A 20,939-nucleotide genomic window follows, 5' to 3' on the forward strand; every position below is an offset into this window, starting at 1 on the left:
TTAATTTTTTAATTTTTATTGATTTTTACAGAGAGAGAGATGAAGAGAAAGAGGGAGAATCATTGACTTGTTGTTCTGCTTAATTATTGGGGGTTGAACCCACAACTTTGTCATATCAGGGTGACACTCAAAACAACTGAGCTACTCATCCTTGTACCATCCTTTCACCCCTGAGATGAATGCAACTTGATGATGGTGTATGATCTTTTTAATGTATTGGTAGATGTGGTTTGGCAATATTTTGTTGAGGAGTTTAGCATCTATGCTTGTCAGTGAATTTGGCCTGAAGTTTTCTTCATTTTTGTGTGTCTGTATCTGGTTTAGAAATTAGGATGATCTAGCCTCATAAAAAAGAGTTTTGGAGTCTATTCCCTTCTTAGATTTTTTGGAATAATTTGAGAAGGATAGGGGTTAGCTCTTCCTTAAATGTTTTGTAAAATTCCCCTGTGAAACCATCCAGTCCAGGGCTATTGTGTGCCCAAAGTTTTTTGATTACTGCTTCAATTTCACTAGGTATTATCAGTCTGTTCTGGTTTTCTGCTTCTTGGCCTTGAACTGGGGACTGAACCTGCAACCCAGGCATGTGCCTTGACTTTGGAATTGAACCAGTGACCTTTTGCTTCATGGGACAATGCCCAACCAACTGAGCCACACTGGACAGGGCTTCCCACCTGTTTAATGATTACCTGTCCTTTCCACACACTGTGTCCTCCTGTCTTGAGCACTGAAATCTGAACTGTACCCCACTGCACTACCTTTTCACACAAACTCAGGCACCAAGGTGCCTTTACTGTCTGCACTCTTCTACAGAGAAAGAATATTTAAAGCACTCTGCTTGTAGGGTAGTCATTAAAATCAAGTATCAGGAGAAATAGGTCTCTTTGTAACTTTAACACCTTCCCACCTATAGGGAGCATTAGTCTGCAGTGACTTGGAGGGCTAGCAGCAGTAAAAAATATTGTTGAGTCATTTGATTTTATATAGTTCTCACAGTAATCCAGCTGAACTGTGTCAGATAATAACTACACAACATAGTTCCACCTCACTAGGATTTTCATATTTTAAAATGAAGTAAACTGTATTTATTTCTACTTCTAAAATAATGCTTATTATTGGGCTCTGGGTAGGTAGTTTAAAAAATAAAGAATATATTAAAGCAGAAAAACCATAAATGTTAAATTCAGTACTCAAAGACAAGTAAAATACAGCTGGAAATATTTAAGCATTATTTTTTCACATGTTATTGTAAATGCTATTCTATTTACATGTTAAGTATAGGTTATTCCAGTGTTTTTTTGTGGTTTTCTGACATGTGATTGTTATAATACAGTGTGTAAAATTTTTCCCCTGTGATATTTAGCATGGGGCATGTAGTGGAGAAAGCATAGACTTTCAAACCAGATAGACTTGATTTCAAATATTTTTAGGTATTTGTCTAGAGTTGGAGGACACTTAATCTTCTTGAGTTTGCATTTTCTAATCTGTTAACTGAGAACAAGAACAATGATCCATCAGAGTTATTTTGAAAATTCAATGAGGTTACATACAACATATATGATTACACATTTCATTGCTAGAATACACCATAACATAACTAAATCAAGTTTATGTTAGTTTTGAATAAGTTCATTTAGCTAATGCCTTTCTTTTGGGAGACCGCTGAGGTAATAGGTGTTTGAATTAATGCCTAACATCTTGAGAAAATTCTACCATGACTCTAGTGAAGCACCTAGTACAGACACTGAGCCTAAAAGGACGAGGGTTAGAATACTGCTAGTGAGGAAGAAAAACTTTTGTTTGAATCAAGTAATGATACCTTCTGTTTTTGTGCCCTTTGTTTTCACCAATAGGTCCAGCAAGATAAGTTACAGGCAAAACTCTACCTGTATATGTGTCTGTTTTAGGTGGAAAGTTAAAATCACAAATAAACAGGCCTTTTCCTACATCCATGCTGTCAGTTCAGTCTGTGGTGGGTGGTGCACGTAGCAGTACCCAGTACAACTGGTAAATGGGCTTTCTTTCTACCACAGGGCATCATGGCAAGGTAATGGAGTTGGTATCATATGAGAGACCCCCCAATAAACTTAGCTGTGCTGAGTCTCACAGAAAAGCACAGGAAAGGTGGTGAATGCAGAGATGTGATGCAGTCTGAGTTAGGGCTCAATGAAGTGCATAATTGTCAAGAATGGCATGAGGATCTGGACCAAGAGTTGCTTTCTTTACAGCTTATTATTGAGGACATGCCCAATTTAGGATGTTGTCCATCTAACAGTTACAGGATCCTCAGTGTAGCTTTCATGTTCAGAGTGCAGGTGAATAGAGAGCACTGTAAGCACAGAGGTAGGTGGCTGAGTCCCTGCGCTGGGTGACTATGATGTGCAGGGTGCTGAGATGTTGTTTTGTATCTAAAGAGTCTCTTATTCTTCCATAGTCAATCGCCCTTGTAATTAGCCTAAACAGAAATATGGGGGATTTCTCTTCCTGTTCAAATGAGTGTAGGCTCAGAAACCCAGACGCCTCATAATGGCAGTCGAGAGTTGGATCGTCTCCTCTTCGGACAAGCAAAGATAGGGGGCTCCATATTGAGGAGGGGGGTGGGCTCTGCCCACAGACCCCACCTGGCCATCGCAGATGAGAATAACTCTACTGAGACATTATCTGCTTGGGAAGGAAAGGCTGACCAGTCTCTCAGAGGAGAAAGGTCTTGAGTGTCTCTCTCAATGAGCTTTCATTGAGTTTAGCTTGCATAGGCATGCATGTCAAAGACAGGAGGTGTGGTTTACAGGTAACATCTCTGGGATCACAGGAGTCCTTTGAGTCAGAGTCTGGTAGACAGGGTGATGTCAATTGGCTGTAAAACCTTGGGAAACAAACTTATGTTGTGTTTGGACCCTTAACATTTAAATTGAGGGCATTCTTACCAAAGCAGCCTTCACAGGACTTTATGCATTTTTCTTAGACCTAATTGCTCCTCACCAGGAACTGCCTGTTGGGCACAGGGCTGCACCCCTCTTTGGCATTGTTTCAGGCCTGAATTAGGAGGAGGAAACAAGGCAGCCAAGAGATTAGGAGACTTTTTACAGATAGAATAAGGACTCAGGGTGTGATAAAGCCAAGGGGTGAGGGTCTTTTGTCCCTCCTCCATAACTTCCTAAGTCCTTCCCTGATGGCCCCTTCCCAAATATGCCTGTCTTAGGTCATTCATTGCTTGAGGAATCTTACCCATCATTGACTACCCAGCCATCTTACAGAGGGCAAGGTGGGTGAAGTAGAAAGGGCAGAGGCTGCACCCCTGCTGGGAGAATAAGTTTAGTCTCCTTAGTGATTTATGGTCCCAAGTTTCCTTAGATGTGGGGACTTTTTGCCTGTCAGCAGGGTTACAGCTTCTGAAACCAGGCAGGATGGTTACCAATGTGTATCACCTTGTCATTGCTGTCCATTTCTGTTCAGAAAAGAACAACACATAAAAGTTAACCAGAGCGAGTGAGGTCAAGTCTTCTCAGAGTTCATGATTACTCTTCATTAAAACCATAGGTGCTTCCATACAAGTCAAATTGAGCTCTTCTTTTCCCTCTGAATTTTCTGAGCATCAATATTGAGTTTTCTCAGTTGTCTCTGACCCTTTGCAGTAGTGCTACTCACAACTCAGCTGAAGCCATAAGATCACCAGTGAAGCTCGTGGCCACTTCTCCATCCTTCAGTTCATGGGTTTGTTTTCCTGGGTCAAATGGGATTCACTGCCCTGAACTTTTCCTCTTCTTTTCTGAACCAACACTCTCTTCTTACCTGCCCCCCACAACCACACACACAAACACACAGAAAGGAAAATAGCAATTTGGCTATTCAGCCAACCAGAAGAGCAAGTATAACTGGGTCCTAATTCAAACTCAAGTCCCTCCCACTCAAGCACTCAGGGGAGAGACATATCAACCAGAGCACTGCCATCTTGTGAGAAGGTGCAGAAAAACTGAAAGTTTGGGTCCAACTGTTTTATCAGTGATGATATAGTCTTCTGAAATCAACTCACCCTTTGAAGGTCAGATTTCTCATAGCTCTAACAGTGGGTTCACGGCTCAGTGAAGGTGGAGAGGAAGAGTACACCAGGCATTTAGTTAGTGCAGTCAGCACCTGCAGCATGAGTGAAGGGCTGAAGCACTGTGGGGAGTCGGAAGAGGGTATGTGGTGTGGAGAGAGCAAAGGGCCTTTTCAAAACCCCTTTTGAAGTTTCTCTATTGATCTTATTATTTTGGGACATATATTTAGAAAGCAGTATTATAAAGAGTGGGGTGTCTATTAATGCACAGGATATATTTGGGTGAAATGCAGATGTTGAAGAGTTTTCTCTCTCATTTCATCCTGTCTTGGTCAAAACAAAAAGCAAGACATCACCCCATAACTTGATTTCTAATCCACTGAAATCCTTCCCTCCTACTAAATGCATCTGATTATTGTTTTTCACTTCAGGATCCATTGTTTATTCCATCCACCCATTCTATAGACTTCTATTTTAAAAAAATATTTGTACTAAGTTTACGTTCTTTTCTGAATTTGACAACTCATTGATGCAGACACCAGCCCACAGTGTCTATGTCATTAAGGATGAAATGAGACATTCACATGGACTACCGAGTCTGGTGGAGGAAAAGGGACAGCATGGCTTTTCTCTTAAGAGGAGCAAAAGCTGCAGCCTCTGCCATGACCTGCCTTTATTGGGTTTCTCTGCATATTACAAGATGGTCCTCATTTTCTATACACAACTCCTATTTAGGTGGTAACCTTTTACAGAAAACAAATGAGAGGATGAGGGTAATCACATCACAGAAAAGGTATATTTGCAAATAAAAAGGCAACAGTGGTTGAACCAGTTATACTGGTTCTTAGAAGGTTTAGCATGAATTTTAGGAAGTTACTTTGCAGCAAATGTTTGCCACTGGGGTCTGAGCCCAGGCCAGGGGCAATGGTCTTTGTCACTCATCTTAGGAACACATTTTGCACTAGACATTACTAAGGTGTACTGGTTGACATGTTTTGGGGTACGTATTCCTACATTGAATTGATGAGAGTTTGTCTCTTTTTTTAAGCTAAAGGAAATGGAACTCTACTTTTCTTTGCAAATAATGTTTTTCTGATATGAAGGAAATACACTGACATTGTAGGACCTTTGGAAACTATAGAGAAGCACTGAGAAACAATACAAATTGCCCACAATCCTAACCCCTAATACTCTGATATGCCACCACCCAAAACTCTCTTTTCTTTTATTAATAAAATACATATTTGTTCAAAAATAAAGTTGGTTTCTTTCTTCATGTTTCAGGAAAATTTTTCTGGAACACTGTAATCTTTAGCAGTGATGAGGAGGATGTCTCATGACTTTTTAATGCACTCAATTCAGATGTCCACCCTGCCTGCCCTTCTGGGAGTATGGTTGCTAGAGAAGCTCTTAACCATCCTAAGTGCTCAAGACATCATCCAATTTGAGCTTGTGACCACACTGCAAGGTGGCCTATTTGAGCTGGGCTGAGTGCTGAGAGGGCTCTAGCTGCAGTGTAGTAACATGCATGGAGTTGGAAATCTATGTGGAAGAGGCTTCATGGGCAGTCAGTCAACTTTTGGGGGACTCACTTGGAGATGGTGTAGGAGGGTGCAGCCAGGGGGCCCCAAAAAGAATTTACAGTGGGGTCCAGAGCTCAGGGTGTGCAGGAAATATTAAAAAATATGAGATGTCCTTATCCCCACAAGTCTGAGCTGGGGGAATGGGATACACAGAGCAGGGCCATTCAGTTGTTTTGCATAGGAAGAGTTTGGAAGACAACCTCTAGAATGGTCATTTAACATATCTATAACCTTTAACTGGCTTCATAGGCCTGTTAAATAGCTGTGGCCATACTTTGAGCCAGGGAGAAGAAAGTGACTTCCACTCAAGATGTAACTGGGAGGCAACTCCCCAGCCCCCATTGCAAAGCCTGTCTGAGAGCTTGGAGACAATTGGCTCCACTGCCATGGGGTCACACCTGCCTGGACTCACTATGGCAGCCCAGTAAAGCTGGGAGGGTATGAGAGTCCTGGTAGGTCTAGCTGATTGTTGGAGGAGTCAGAAATGGGACTGCAGAAGAAGATGGGTGTGGGGATTTGAACACAGATGTGGTAGCCATTGACAAGAGAACCATGCGCTTTTGGCCAGAACAGGGACTGTTGCAGCCATGTGAGAGAATCACCATGTAGCTTTAGCAAAGAGAATGAGCAGCTTTGGCCAAGTGGGGGTACCCCGCCCCCGGCAGCCATAGGAAGAATCATCCTGCAGCTTTGACAGTGAACTGCCAAGCGGCTTCCGCAGACAATCACCAAGCTGCTTTCTGTTTCTTCTCCTGAGATATGGTACCTTGGACTGGGGAAAGAGGGAAAAAAGGACTGAGTGTGTTTGTGGGTGTTTTAAGGGACTTTGGGATTTTGATGAAGACATTAAGTCATTACTTTTAAGTCTGAATAAGTTGAATAGATAATTCCTTCCCTTTTTACCAGTCTCTAACATGGAGAGCTATAATTCTCTGGTGAAGGGAAAGGGGAACCTAGTACAGGGGGACCCCAGGAGAAGGGGGGTCAACTAGGGAACATTGTGGAACCTCCTTTCCTGGTGGCCAGGAAAACCATGGGTGACTATAACAGGGCGCAGCCAAGAGGGGGCCCCCAGAAAAGGATTTGGAACAGGCTCCAGAGCTCAGGGTGTCCAGGAAGTATTAAGATATCCTCACCCCCCCCCCCCCCACCAGGTGTCGGTTGGGGTAAGGGACAAATGGAGCAGGGCCATTGAGAGCTGTTTTGCATAGCAACAGTTTCGAAGCTCAGGTCTGCAATGGTCATTTAGCCTATCTATAACCTTTGACTGGTTTCATAGGTATGTTAAACAGCTATGGCCAAGTTTTGAGCCAGGGAGAAGGGAGTGGCTTCTACCCAGGATGTAACTGGGGGCTGGTCCCCTGAGTTACAGGGCCTGTGTGAGAGCTTGGAGTTTATTGGCTCCGCACCATGGGGCCACACCTGCCCAGACTAATGATGGCAGCCCAGTAAACTTGTAATAATACAGAGATACTGGCAGGTGTAACTGATTGTAGAAGGAGTCGGAAGTGGGGCTGCAAAGGAGGACTGATGTGGGCATTTAAAACCCAGACGCGGCAGCCATTGGGAGAGAGTCATGTGGTTTTGGGCAGAGTGAGGACCCCCTCTTGCCCAGGTGAAAAGAGAACCACGCGCTTTGCCAGAATGGAGACCTCTGCAGCCACGTGAAGAAGAAAGCCACAGGCTTTTGGTAAGAGTGCTGACCCCTGCAGCTTTGGTAGAAGAGGCCCACACAGCTTTGGGATGCTCCCTTTGGCTGCATGGCCTGGGAAGCAGAAGAGACTTTGCCTTAAAGAAGGATGAAAGAAGTCTTTGCCAGTAAGCCATGAGAAAGTGCCACATGACTTTGGATTAATTGGAGATCCTGCCTGGACCGCAACACAGCTGATGGTGCTAGTGTTCTGGAAACAGAAGCACCAATGTGCTTCTTTTCCTGATTTACGGTACCTGGGGTTAGGACAGGAGGAGAAGGAAGTGCTGTGGGAATCTGTGGTTATCCTAAAGGACTTTGATATTTTTATGGGGACATTGGATCACTGCCTTAAGTATCTGTACAGCTTTAAATAAACCTTTCCTTTCCTTTTCACAAATCTCTGTCATTGAGAGATGTTTTTCCTCTGGTGGTGGGCAGACCAGCCCAGTAGGTATTAGTATACCATTCTTGGGAGGGGCCCCTGTTGTTCTGTAGCAGTTTTTGGCATCCCTGGGTGGGCCAAATATTGCCCCCCTTGGACCTCTGTTTGGTAACAAGACCACATGTGCCATAGCTTTACAACTACTTGTCACAGTAAAAGCCTGCCAAAACTACCCAGGAAGGATCCACCCTATAAAAATAGAATTCCTCCAGCCCACAAGGTCAATCTGTACTTGGAGTTGGCCTGCTCCCATGTTCTCTGCTAAAAACTCTGGGTGTTCAGTTCAAATCTTTGTCCCGATCACCAAGAACCTGGTTACCTGTGCCCACCTGTGACAATGGGGCTAGAGGGTGGGGAAGGCCAGGTTCTACCCTGGCTCCTGGGCACTTAAACTGTGTCCTTAGCAGCAGCCCCTCCTTCCACCTGCCTATTCTTAATCCCCTTTTGCATGAAATGCCTTGGCGTTGCATATCTGCCTCCTTTCTGACACGTCAGTATTCCTTGGCTTCCCTTAAAAATCCTCTTTATTGCTTCACATCAAAAGTCTTCTTATCTTCTTTTTAATTAATTTGTTTCTCCTAGAAGAGCCTTTGTTCTCCATTCAAACATGAACTTTTGGCTTTAGCAATAGGAATGTGGAGTCTAATTTTTCAGTTCTGGTGAAGATATGATATCTGCAATCTGTATAGGTTACCCACTGATATGACCCCACCCCTTCTGAGCTGAATGAGAGCGAAGGAGTTGAAAGAAGCTAGGTTGAGAGATCAAGGGAGAATGGGTGTTTATATTAAGTTATGCATTTAAATTTTTTTCATTTTTTAAAAAATGAAATTTTATTTTTTATTCTGTCATTTTTTCACTTGAACTATTTATCTTAAATGTATTTATACATCATTATATGCAGACCTACCTTAATTTTCTTTAATGGCTGGATAATATTCTCTAGTATAGGTATATAATTATTTAATTATTTACGGATTGGTTAATACATACTTTCTGGTTTCTGTGCTCAGTATCATGCTTATTGTGAGGTTTTAGTTTATAATTTTGCATTATATTTAAGAATTGTCCTTCATCCTTTCTTTTGTGTGTGCGAATGGTGACTCTGAGATGAAGAGTCTTAGTGATATAGGGAGCAGCCAAGGGGGGGGTCCCAAAAAGGGATTTAAAATGGGGTCCAGAACTCAAAGTGTTTAGGAAATATTGGAGAGACATGTAAGATCTCCTCACCCCTTTCCCCACAGATGTGAGTTGGGGGAAGCAACACATGGAGCAGGAATATGCAGGGCTATTTTGTGTAGCCTGTATAACCTTGCAGCTAATCCATGTCATGGTCATTTAACATATCCACAGCTTTTGGAGGGTCACTTGGATATGTTAAATAGCTGTGGCTGGGCTTGGAGCCAGGGGGATGGAAGTCACTTCTCCCCAAGATGGAACTGAAGGGCGGGTCCTCCGAGTTACAGTGCTTGCGTGAGAGCTTGGAGATGATTGGCTCCACGACATGGGCCACACCTGCCCAGACTCATGATGGCAGCCCAGTAAACTTGGAATAATATAGGAATACTGGCAAGTGTAGCCCGTTGTAGGAGGAGTCGGAAATGGGGCTGCAAAGGAGGACTGGCGCGGGGATATAAACCCAGACACGGCAGCCATTGAAGGGGAGGGAAGCACGTGGCTGTGGCAGTGAGGAGAGCCATGCGCTTTGGGATAGAGTGGAGACTCCAGGCAGCTGGGGGTAGAGAGAATCACCATGGGCCTAAAGCTGCCTGTAGTAAGCTTTGCCAGAGTGGTGACCTGACCCTCTCCGCAGCTCTGGTGGAAAAAAGAACCATCTGATTTTAGCCAGAGTGCAGACCCCTGCAGCTCTGGTAGAAGAAGACCACGTGGCTTTGGGGTGCTCCCTTTGGCCACGTGGCCTGGGAAGCAGGAGAGACTTTGCTTGGAGGAAGGGTGAAAGAATTCTTTGCCAGTAGACCATGGGAAGGTGCCATATGGCTTTGGAGTAATTAGAGATCCTGCCTGGATGGCAACACAGCCAATGGTGCCAGTGGCCTGAAACATGAATGAGTACTTCTTTTTTTGACCTATGATACCCTGAATTAGGGCCAGGGCAGAAGGAAGTGCTATGGGCATGTGTGGTTATCCTAAAGGACTTTGATAGTGTCTTTACAGCTTTGAATAAACCTTTCCTTTCCTTTTCACAAATCTCTGGCGTTGAGAGACATCTTTTCTCTAGCGGCAGACATAAGGAACCTGGGGGTGGGGTCCGTTCATAGCAGCCCCTAAAAGCCTCCCATTTATATTCCTTCTAATAATTGCATTGTAATGTTTACCACGAGGTTGTTTGTAGTCACACTAACTCAGGTGTCAGGCAAAAGAGTGAAGGGATGAACTATACTCACCTGCTCCCAATCCACTACTTCCACANTATATATATATATATATATATATATATATATATATATATATGCTAGATACAAGTCTTTTGTTAAATATATATTTTGCAAAGATTTTCTCCTAGACTCTGTCTCTTATAACTATGTTTCTAACTTCATCTTTTAAAGAGCAAATATTTTTAACATTACGAAGTAGTGTATTGATATAAAAAAACACTTTATTGAGGCATAGTGACATATCAAAAGCTGTATGTACTTAATGAGTACAACTTGATGAGTGTTGGGAGACAAGTATACATTTGTGAAAATATCACTATAATCAGTGCTTTCATTTTATTCATCACTTCCAGAAGTTTTCTCCCATTCTCTTTATTTATAAATTTTTATTCATTTACTTTTGTGATAGGAACACAACATAAAATCTACTCTCTTAGCAAATGTTAAGTATGCAGTCCCATATTGTTAGCTATCGCACTATGCTGGACAGTGAATCTCTAAGATGCAGTCATCCTGCTGGGCTGACATGTTGTACCCTTGACCAGTACCTGTCCACTTCCCCTGCCCACTGGCCCTCAGTAACCACCATTCTATCCTCTGCCTCTTGAGTTTGGCTATTTCACATTCTTCATGAAGGGATCACGTAACATTTGCTCTTCTGTGTCTGGCTTACTTCACTTAGCATATTTTCCTTTAGGTTCATTTATGTAGTCACAATTGGCAAGATTATCATCAGAACTGTTGGTGCTATTATCATTGGTATGTCTATATGTTAAAATTTAAATTCTGATTGTTTATTGTTAATATATGGAAACACTGTGTAATTTTGTATTCTGAGCCTGTAACTTACAACTTTGTCAAACTAATTAATTAGTTAGAATAGCTTTTTTAAATAGTAGATTTTTATGGTATTTGTTATACAGTTTTGTTTCCATTCTATATTTTTTCTTTCTGCCCCATGGATAGCCTAGATATTTTCCTCTATTCTTTTCTCTCTTTCTTCCACTTCTAGTGTTACTGTTATATGTGTGTTACACCTTGGTAGTTGTTGTGCAGTTGATTGGCTATTCTGTTCCTTTTTTTCAGCATTTTTTCTCTTTGTTTTTCAATTGTAAAGGATTCTATCAGAAGCTCAAATATCTTCAAGCTCAAATATTTCCCCTCAATTGTGTCCAATCCTCTATTAAGCCCATCAAAGTAATTCTTCACTTCTAACAGTGCCTTTTTCCTCTATCATTCCTTTTTGATTCTCTTTCAGGATTTCCATCTTCTTGCTTCTCTTGACTGTCTTTTTTACATGTTGTCTATTTTATCTATTAAAGCCCTGAGCATATTAATCTTAGTTATTTTAAATTCCTGGTCTGGTAATTCCAACATTCCTGCCTGTCTGGTTCTGATGCTAGCTCTGTCTCTTCAATTTTTATTTCCACTTGGTATCCCTTGTAATTTTTCTTCATAGTCTATATACGATGTACCAGGTAAAAGGAACTATCCTAAATAGACCTGCAATTACTGACTATTTAGTCAGGTTCACTGACAGCTTTTCCTTTAGACTGTCAAATATAAAATGAGAAAAGCCAGGACCACAATAGTCCTATGGTGTCAATGATCAAAAATTATATCTATTTTTGGTGTGCCCCAGAATTGTAGTAATTAGCTTATGTGTGTTGTGAAATGAAAGAGGTAGAAAATTGCTGCTCAAGAGACTCAATTATTTTCAGTCAATGGAATTTTAGAATAATTTCTGTGATCTTTTCTTTACAGAAATTGTCTATAATACTTCCTTAATCAAATTCTTTTACTTTCCTTAGTATCTTGTTTTTCCATGTTTGACAGCTGTTCTGATGGCACATTATTTATTGTTTAGCATAGAATTTGGCAGAGCCTAAGCACTTAACAAACTGTTCTTTGGCAAATGTATTAATTAATATTTGTTGGGGGAAAATTGAATGATTTGAAATTATTCTAAATAATAATTTGAATTTTCTGTACAACAAATAGAACAAACATATCCAACAGTGAAGGTAAATGCAAAATTAGATGTGTGGGTCATATTCAAATAGACAGCACACCAACTCTCACCCCTATCCTTCAAAATAAGAAAAACTGACAAACCTGGTTCAGGAGAGCCCAGTTAGGAGAATGTGGCAGCCCGTGCACAGTGTCAGGTAGTCGTGCGAGCTTAAAGGAATAACAGTAATCAGGGCTGGTGTAAATATACGCATCAAAGAAGTACTGGGACTGCTAAGAAATGTGAAAGGTGAGGGTCATTATGTCTGTAGGTATATAATGCTGAATTCTGACCAACATTACAAGTTTTTATTTAGTGTTCATTACTGCAGGATTTCAAAGGTACAAACAATCCAGACTAGGTCCCATCAAAAAATGAACACTGTGGAACTTTTTGGTTTTGTTCATTTTTTTATACAACAGCCTTATTGGCATATAATTCATATATTATACAGTTCACCTTTTTAAAGTATACAATTAAATGGTTTGAGTATATTCACAAAGCTCTATAATCATCATCACACTTAATTTGAGAACATTTCATGAACTCCGAAAGGAACCTGTACCAAGTAGCAATCACTCACCATTTACCCCCATGAAACTCCTTGCAGGCAGCCATGGATCTACTTGGCTCCATCTCAGCCCATCTGTGCTACTGTAACAGATGACCACTGATTGGGTGGTTTATAAACAACAGAAATTCATTTCTCATAGTTCTGGAGACTGGGAAGTCCAAGATCAAAGCACCAGTAGGTTTGGTGTCTAGTCAAGGCCACCTTCTGGTTCATAGATGGTGCCTTCTTGCTGTGTGCTCATGTGGTGGAAGAGGAAAGGATTTCTCCAGATCCTCTTTTGTAAGAGCATTAATCCTAATGGCCTCAATTTTTAATACCATCAGTTTTCAGGTTTAGGGTGCAATTAATTATTATCAACCATTATTTGGGGGTCACGCAAACATTCGGAGCATAGCAGCCTCTATAGACTTTACCATTCTGTATATTCTTTCTAAATGGAATTATACAACATGTGGGCTCTTAGAACTGGCTTTTCTCCTCTAGGGTAACATTTCCTGGGCTTATTCATCTATGTTGTAGAATGTTTGAGTACTGCATTGCTTTTTGTTGCCTAATAATATCGTATTGTCTGTCTGTACCATATTTCATTTATCAATGATGCACATGTGGGTTGAATATTTTTGGACAAGGCTTTGTGTGCACAGATATTTTCATTTCTCTTGGACACATACATATGACTGCAATTGCTGAGCCACATAATAACTCTATGCTTCATGGTTTGAATAACTTAAGGCCATTTTCTCTTGTGGCTGCACCATGTTACACACTGATAAAAGGCTAAGAAGGGGTTCATTTCTTTATATTCTCACCAGTTCTTTTATATCCTGTCTTTTTTGTTTAAGCCATGAATATTAGTGAAGTGGTATTTTCCTGTGGTTTTCATGGACAGATGATGTTTATAGCATCTACCCTTACAAGAATGAGGAAGTTTTTCTCTTATTTCTGATTTGTTAACAATTTACTTATTTATTATAAATGAATATTTAGCATACATTGTAATTTTGTCTATGTTGTAAATGATGTTTTTTATTCATGTGGATTATTACTTTGATTGATTCAAAATGTTAAACATCACATGAAAGCCAGCTTAGTTATAATATATTATCCTTTCATAATTTCTGCCAAATTTTCCTAATATTTAGAAGTTTTGAATTTATGTTCATTGAGTGTGGTTATCCCATATTCTAAAAATTGCTCTATTCAGGTTTCTGTATCAGGAACATTGGGTCCTGCCCTGGCTGGTGGCTCCATTGGCTGGAGTGCTGTCTGGATAAGCCAAGGCTGTGGACTCCATCCCTGCTCAGGGCACATGCAAGAAGCAACCAGGTACCATGTAAATAAAATGGACAAAATGCATGTTTCTCTCTCTCTCTTTTCCTCTCTCTCTCTCTCTTGCTCTAAAGTCAATCAATACAAAATTTAAAAAAGAGGTTATTCTGTCCTTATGAAATGTTTTTCCCCCTTTTACTTATTAAGTTTGGGGCATCAGTCATGTTATGTATGACAGGTGATACTGTCATACTAATCAACCTTAAAATCTTAGTGGTTAGAAAAACAGTGGTTCATTTCTCAGAAATACATAGTAGCCCATTTAGAGTCAAGGTGATCCCCCTGATCAGCTGTAGGGTGTGTGATGACTAACAACTGAACAACTGAACCTTCATATTAATGAACAATTCAACAGTCAGCACAGTCAGAAACAGCAAAGATTGAAAGTTAAGCTAATTGAATGCTCTTTCATGAAGTGGAACAGCTTATATCTACCCACAGTTCTTTAGGCCCTGCAGGCCTATGGCCACGTCAGACTTCAGGAGGCTTGGTGTCCCAGGTCCAAAAAAGGACCTAGACCCTCTTGCTGAGGTCAGTATTGGTTGGACTGATGCTCACCTGACTTGTTCAGCTGCACCCCTGTACCCTGACCTTTGTCCTTCACAACAACCAGTTCTAGGGGAGGAAGGAGAACCTCCTTCTCCTGCTGAACTTGATGGGAACTTGATGGCAGTTAAAGTGTCAAAGCTTTCAGCCCTTGCAGATATTGTCCACAAGTCAGTGTGTGTGGAGCACTGGCATTGTTCCAGTAAAGATGACATACAGTACATAAAGCAAAATGGGGTCACTCATGCCAACCAAGATGGCTGCTGTCCAGTCACAACACTGGTTAAGAGGAAGCCCACCTAAGTCACAAGAGACACATCTGGCAAGGAGACACAACCTAGGTATCTGCGCACATGGTCAGAACCGCCATGTCTGCAGAGCGGGACCACCCACAAGTAGGCTCCAGGGAAAATTCCTCACTTGCCATCATGGATGCCAAGATATTTGCCAATAACCCAGAAATCTGGATTACACCACTTTCAAGGAATAACTGAGCAGGCTTCAGACCACCGCTGAGATAGGCAAGCTCCACATACCAGGGTGCTACTCCCTTGGCTTCTGCCCAGCTGGATGAGGACTCGTCTGCCCTGCTGCCCACTTGGCTCCAGAGATCCTTCCCCACAAGACCCTGACAACTCCCTGGCCCAGTGTTCTGTCCCCTAGAACTGAAGACTTGAGACTATGGAACTCAGGTTTGTTATCCCCCATTGATTGCTGTGTGTATGTGTCTGTGTGTTAAATTTCTCTTAGATTGTTAGAGTGTGAGTAGGATATTAATGTATGTTGATGTTCTACTTTGAGTGAACCTGCATTCAATAAAAGCTGAGTGAATAGCACAGTTACTGTATGTGACTCTGGTCTATTCCTTTGTTCCAGGCTTCTCAGCAGGCAGCTAAGGGAACAGTTACCAGGCAGACTCATGGGAAAGACTATGTCCCGAACATAGGTTCCTGACAGTGTGGTTCTTAAACTTCCCCAATGGGCAGAGTCCAAATTTTATTTGGAATGTGGAAATACATATCAGATTACACTATGAAAAGCATTAAAATAAATTTGTGTATTTACACATTTTGTTTTTATTCTATTCATGTATACAAAACATAGAGAATAATAAAATCAATTATATTGGTAAAAACTGTTAAAATTGGTGTGACACTGGAAGAGGAAAATGTGCAGCTTTTAGCATTATTTGGATCTGGAAAACAAACAATTTAAGAGAATTAGAAAATTGCTCCTGATTTTCCTGTAATAAATGGGTTCATTCACTAACTGTTTAGGAACAATATGAAAAGCACTTTGTGATGTATTTTAACCCAATATATAAACATAACAGCTGGGAATCACGGGAACAATGTTTTTTATACACTGAGCCCACTATGCGCATTGTTTATAGAAAGTTTACATTAGAAGGCCTCAACTGTGCCACCACACACAGGGCCTGCCTTCTTCCTGCCTGTGGTTCCTGGGTTTTCCCAGCCTCTGAGCAGGTGGTGTCTTCATGGAGCTGAAGGTTTTTGCTAAGCTTCCACCATCACTTCTATTACTGTGGGTTCCCAGAGAGCACAGAAGTACTTGGCTGAGTCGGCCACTTGTATGGAAGAGATGATGAGGCTGATGAATTTGTTTTCCTTTTGAAAGTTCACAGAGTAGCGATCCTCATGATTCTCGTTTGCATTCACCTTAGAAGCATCTTGAGAAATAAGGAAAATCATCTCTCCACTGGGAAGCTGCTTGTACCAATACAAAGAATAATACCTCCATGTGGTTTCATACTTGCAGTTCATTATCACAGATTCTCCTTCCTGCCCTGGAACTGTAGTCTGAACTTGAGTGACTTTCTGAGTTCTGATGCTTCCTGCAGAAAAAGGTGAAAACAGGGTTGCTCCTCTGAGACATCTCAGGTGGGTTATGAGGAGCATATTACTTTATGACCCAAGAACAAAGAAAAAATAATATGGTGTTTCATTTCCTTGCCTCTATCCCTTTGAATACCTCCACCAGTTACAACTTTCAAATCCCATCCTTGTCTCTAAGAGGACACTGAAGTCCCATGTCTAGGGCCATACATACTGAAGCTAAAGAAGAGCGTGAGTGCCCACAGCAGGCCTGGACAGAGCATGGAGGGAAGTCTTCTGGGTGAAGTCTCCCTTGTTCTCATTTTCCCCAGAGACCAGCCCTTCTCTGAGTGGGTGAGTGCTCAGATCTGGGTTAATGTATCTGCCCCTCAACAGGAAGTGAAGTTCATGAGTAGAAGGTTACATTTGCTCTATTCAGAGACTGACACATCAACCCCTCCCCAATCCTGTGTTGCCTACATGATTTTCTGTAACAATACGTTTGAAAATGGCTATTATAGCTGGTCAAGTATATGTCAGTTTATTGTCTTTTTGTTATTGAATTGTTGCTTGATTTTCTTGTGATCAGAGACTATATTCTGAATGATTTGACTCTTTTGAAACTTATTAAGACTTGCTTTAATTGATTAGTGCTTCTTTTTTTCTTATAGATTTGTGGATATATAATTGACATACAATAAACTGCTGATATTTAGAGTGTAATTTCATGAGCTTTGACATATGGATATGCCCTGAAGTCCATCCCCACAGTGAAGATGGTGAACATAGCCATCATTTCTAGATCTTTTTTGGGACCCTTTGTAGATGATCCCTATCGCCAGTGCCAACCGATCACTAAGCTGCTGTCAGTTTGTATTTTCAAATATTTTTATATAAAATTTGCTTTTTAAATATACGCTTATATTTTAAGGATTTTATGTATTTATTTTAGAAAGAGGAAAGGAAGGAGAAAGTGAGGGAGAGAAATATCAATGTATGTTTGCCTCTCATGCACCCCCTACTGAGGACCTGGCCTGCAATCCAGGCATGTGCCCTGACTGGGAATCAAACCAGCAACTCGTTGGCTTCTAGGCCTGTGTTCAAGCCACTGAGCTACACCAGCCAAGGCTGATTTTTAATAATTTATTTCAGTTGAATCATATGACAACATACTTCATACCTTTTTCATTCATCATAAATATCTTGAGACTCAACTGAGCTGTTGCACATATGAACAGTTTCTTCTCTTTCATTGCTGAGTAGAATTTCATCACGTATGTACTGCCATTGTTTCCAGTCTGGGTCTGTTACAAATAAATCTGTGAACATTCTGTACAAATTGTTGTATGCGCATATATTTCCTCTTCTCCTAGGGGCAAATAACTAAGAATGGAATATTTTAAAAATGTGGCATGTTTTATTCAACTTTTTAAAAAGGTATCCAACTATATCCAAAATCACAAACTGACTAGTTGCATGTGAGAGTTCTAGTTGTTTCACATCTTTGGCAAATTTGGCAGAGTCAGTCTTTCTCATTTTAGCCATTCACTGATAATGTAGGGGCATCTCATGCAGTTAATTTGTTTTTCTGTAATAGCTTATACTGTTGATCATCATTTTAAGTGTTAGTGTCTGCAATTTATTCATTTTTATGCTCTATTCAATCTCATTGTATGAATATACCACAGCTAATTTCTCTATTCTCCTGTGGATGGTTGTTGGGTATGAATATTTTGCTGATTTTAATCATTTTTTAAAATTTTCAAAAACAGTTGACATACAATATTATATTAGTTTCAGGTGTACACCCCAGTGATTAGATAAGTTACTAAGTGATTATCCTGATAAATCATACCCATGTGACACCATACATAGCTATTTGTCATTTAGTGCTGGCTCTGATGACTGTGGGGGTAGGTGCCCAGTACTCTGTTGACTTGGTCCAGCTTTCATCTCAGCTTCTCCCATTTGCCTGGATCAGATTTAGGATGTTCTCAGCACCCCTGCCTCTCCTCTCTGAGGCAGCCAAAACCTGACATGTTTCAAGGGAAACTCAGGGATACAATTTTCTGCTTCTTCCACATTCAGAGCAGAAATATACCAGTATTGCTACAGGATATTCAGCTGAAAATGGTTTCCTACTCCTTACTAAAAGATACAGGGTTCTTTCCTTGTTTGTTCTTTCTGCTACAGTGGACCTTAACCTGTGTCCTACTGGGGAGGGGTGCCAGAATTTGCTGTCAGCTCTTCATTTGATCCCCAACATCTTCATGCTTTTTGATCATGTGCGAGGCTGATCTAGGTAAGCTGAAGGGGTTTGTGCCTTCCTGCAGTCACAGCTGGTCATGTCTCACAGACCCACATCTCTGGTGGGGCTCCCTCTGTCACCCACCCTGCTCCCAGTGATCTTAGTGAACAAGTGGCAAAGGCCTGTGAAGAGGACCCTACTGATGAGTGCAAATTCCCCTTGTGTCTGTTACTCTCCGCAGTTCTATGTTGTGATGAGAACCCTCCTTCACTCATTCTGAGGGTAATTCCTTCCTTCCTTCCTTCCTTCCTTCCTTCCATCTTATTTCCCTTCTGCTTTTCTGCCAGCCAGCACCCCTTTCACCCAAGCTCTGCTAAATTTGTGCCAGTCATGTGCCTGTTTCTCCTTGGAGGAGCCTGTTTCTCATGGGAATCCAGTCTCCTTGTTTGTCCTGTGACCTCAGAGCTCTCTTAGGTTAAAGCAAAGTTATGAGTTTGCTGCTTTTCTAGATTTACCTGTTAAGATGGAAGGAAGCAATGTTCTTTCACACTTTATATATCCTGGTAGGATTGGAGCTGTGTTAATCTTTCATTGTATGTAAAATTGAGGTACTGCTATCAGGAATGCAGGATATTTGCCAGCTCTGTGAACTGTAAGAATATTGCAAGACACAGTATTATTGTAAATCACACTTCATAATGAAATGCCTTATTTCTAGTCAGTAAAAAGGAGGGCACTATATTTATCTTTTGCTGTTTGTAGTTTAACTTCTGTTGATCACTAAGCCCCATTTTTGAAACAATTAATTACACCCAAAGAAGATTTTGTGGGATTGATAGCCAGTCAGTCACAAGTTCAGGTAAGCACCTGGACTTACAACTGGCATCCTGAGTTGCAGGGCATTGTTGCAGTCTCTAGAGTGTATCTGGTGAGTCAGAAGCACAAGTAACAAACTAGGCTTGGAACTGCTATCTGAAGTGGAATAGAGGCAGTTTTGTAGGACTGTGCCCTAAACTTGTGGTATCTGGTAATACCTCCAGGTGGATAATGTCAGAGTTGAGTTGACTTGCAGGACAGGGACTATTGTTTGAAGAATTACTTGGTCTACAAGAAAAGCCTCTGTCCCACCCCTTCATACACATGCACAATTGGGTCCAACATTTCAAAAGAACTCTTATCCAAAATATTGAATTGAGCAGGTATAAGATCTGGAATTATGGATTATCTTGTTCAAATACTGTCCTTTACATGTTTCTTGTTTATGGCGTACTCCCTGGGAAAAACTGTGATGTTATCTGTAGAGTGTGGCTTTTACACTGGTTCTATGGGTCCCCAAAGCAGCTGTGAGCAAGTGCTTCCCAAAATAGACTCAACAGCTCCCTTTTCAGATCTTATCTTACCCACTTCAGCCACTAGCTGCTAACAAATGTCTAGGTAAGGTTTGTAATTCTTCTGTTAGAATGTGGAAATACACTATTGTTTCAGGCTGAGTTATGTTAGTTACTTTGTTTGTTTGTGAAGCTCATCTGTCTGTTTCTTTCCTGGGTTGTATGTATGAGACATCAGAAATGTGTTGCCCAGTCTTCTAGCTGTGATGGTGATGTGATGAGCTTGACAGAATTAGTTTTTTCTGGGAGTTCACAGAATATTGACTGTGTGTTGCACTTGTTTCTGTACTTTTGTGCTAAGAAATGAAGAAAATCACCTCACTACTGGGAAGCCTTTGTACCAATGCCGTACATGATACTTTGCACCAATGTCATACATAACATCCAACCTTTGTGTTGATTAAACAGTCTGGTTCCACAATCTCACCTTCCTGCCTAGATGCTGTTGGATGAGATTTAATGACCTTCTGGGATCTGCTTGATCCTGCTGACATAACAAATGAGAAGATTAAACCCTGGAGCTGACCTTAAGAAAATTTTCTAGAACTTCTAGGCAGAAATTAAATTTTAAGTAAGGAAGGAAGACTCGAAATCTGGTTCCTTTCCCCTTCTTTCTCATTTTCCTGGAATGTTAGTCACAGTTGGCCTTGTTCATTCCCTTGCCTGCTCTCCACCATCTCTCCTGAATCCTGGGGTGTCCTCAGTCGCATTACCAACAACTGTTTTTATCAGGAAAGACAGAGGCCATCAGTGCCCATAATATGCTGGGAAGAGTTACTTTGGCACCTCTGTCTCTAAGTACATAGTTCCTGCTCTGGGTTTGGGACCAGTTTCACTCAGTTGTGTAAAGCTGCACTTAGT

The sequence above is a fragment of the Sturnira hondurensis genome, unplaced genomic scaffold, assembly GCF_014824575.4.
Source record: "Sturnira hondurensis isolate 20B ecotype Veracruz unplaced genomic scaffold, ASM1482457v3 Scaffold0023357, whole genome shotgun sequence".
Taxonomy (NCBI): Eukaryota; Metazoa; Chordata; class Mammalia; order Chiroptera; family Phyllostomidae; genus Sturnira; species Sturnira hondurensis.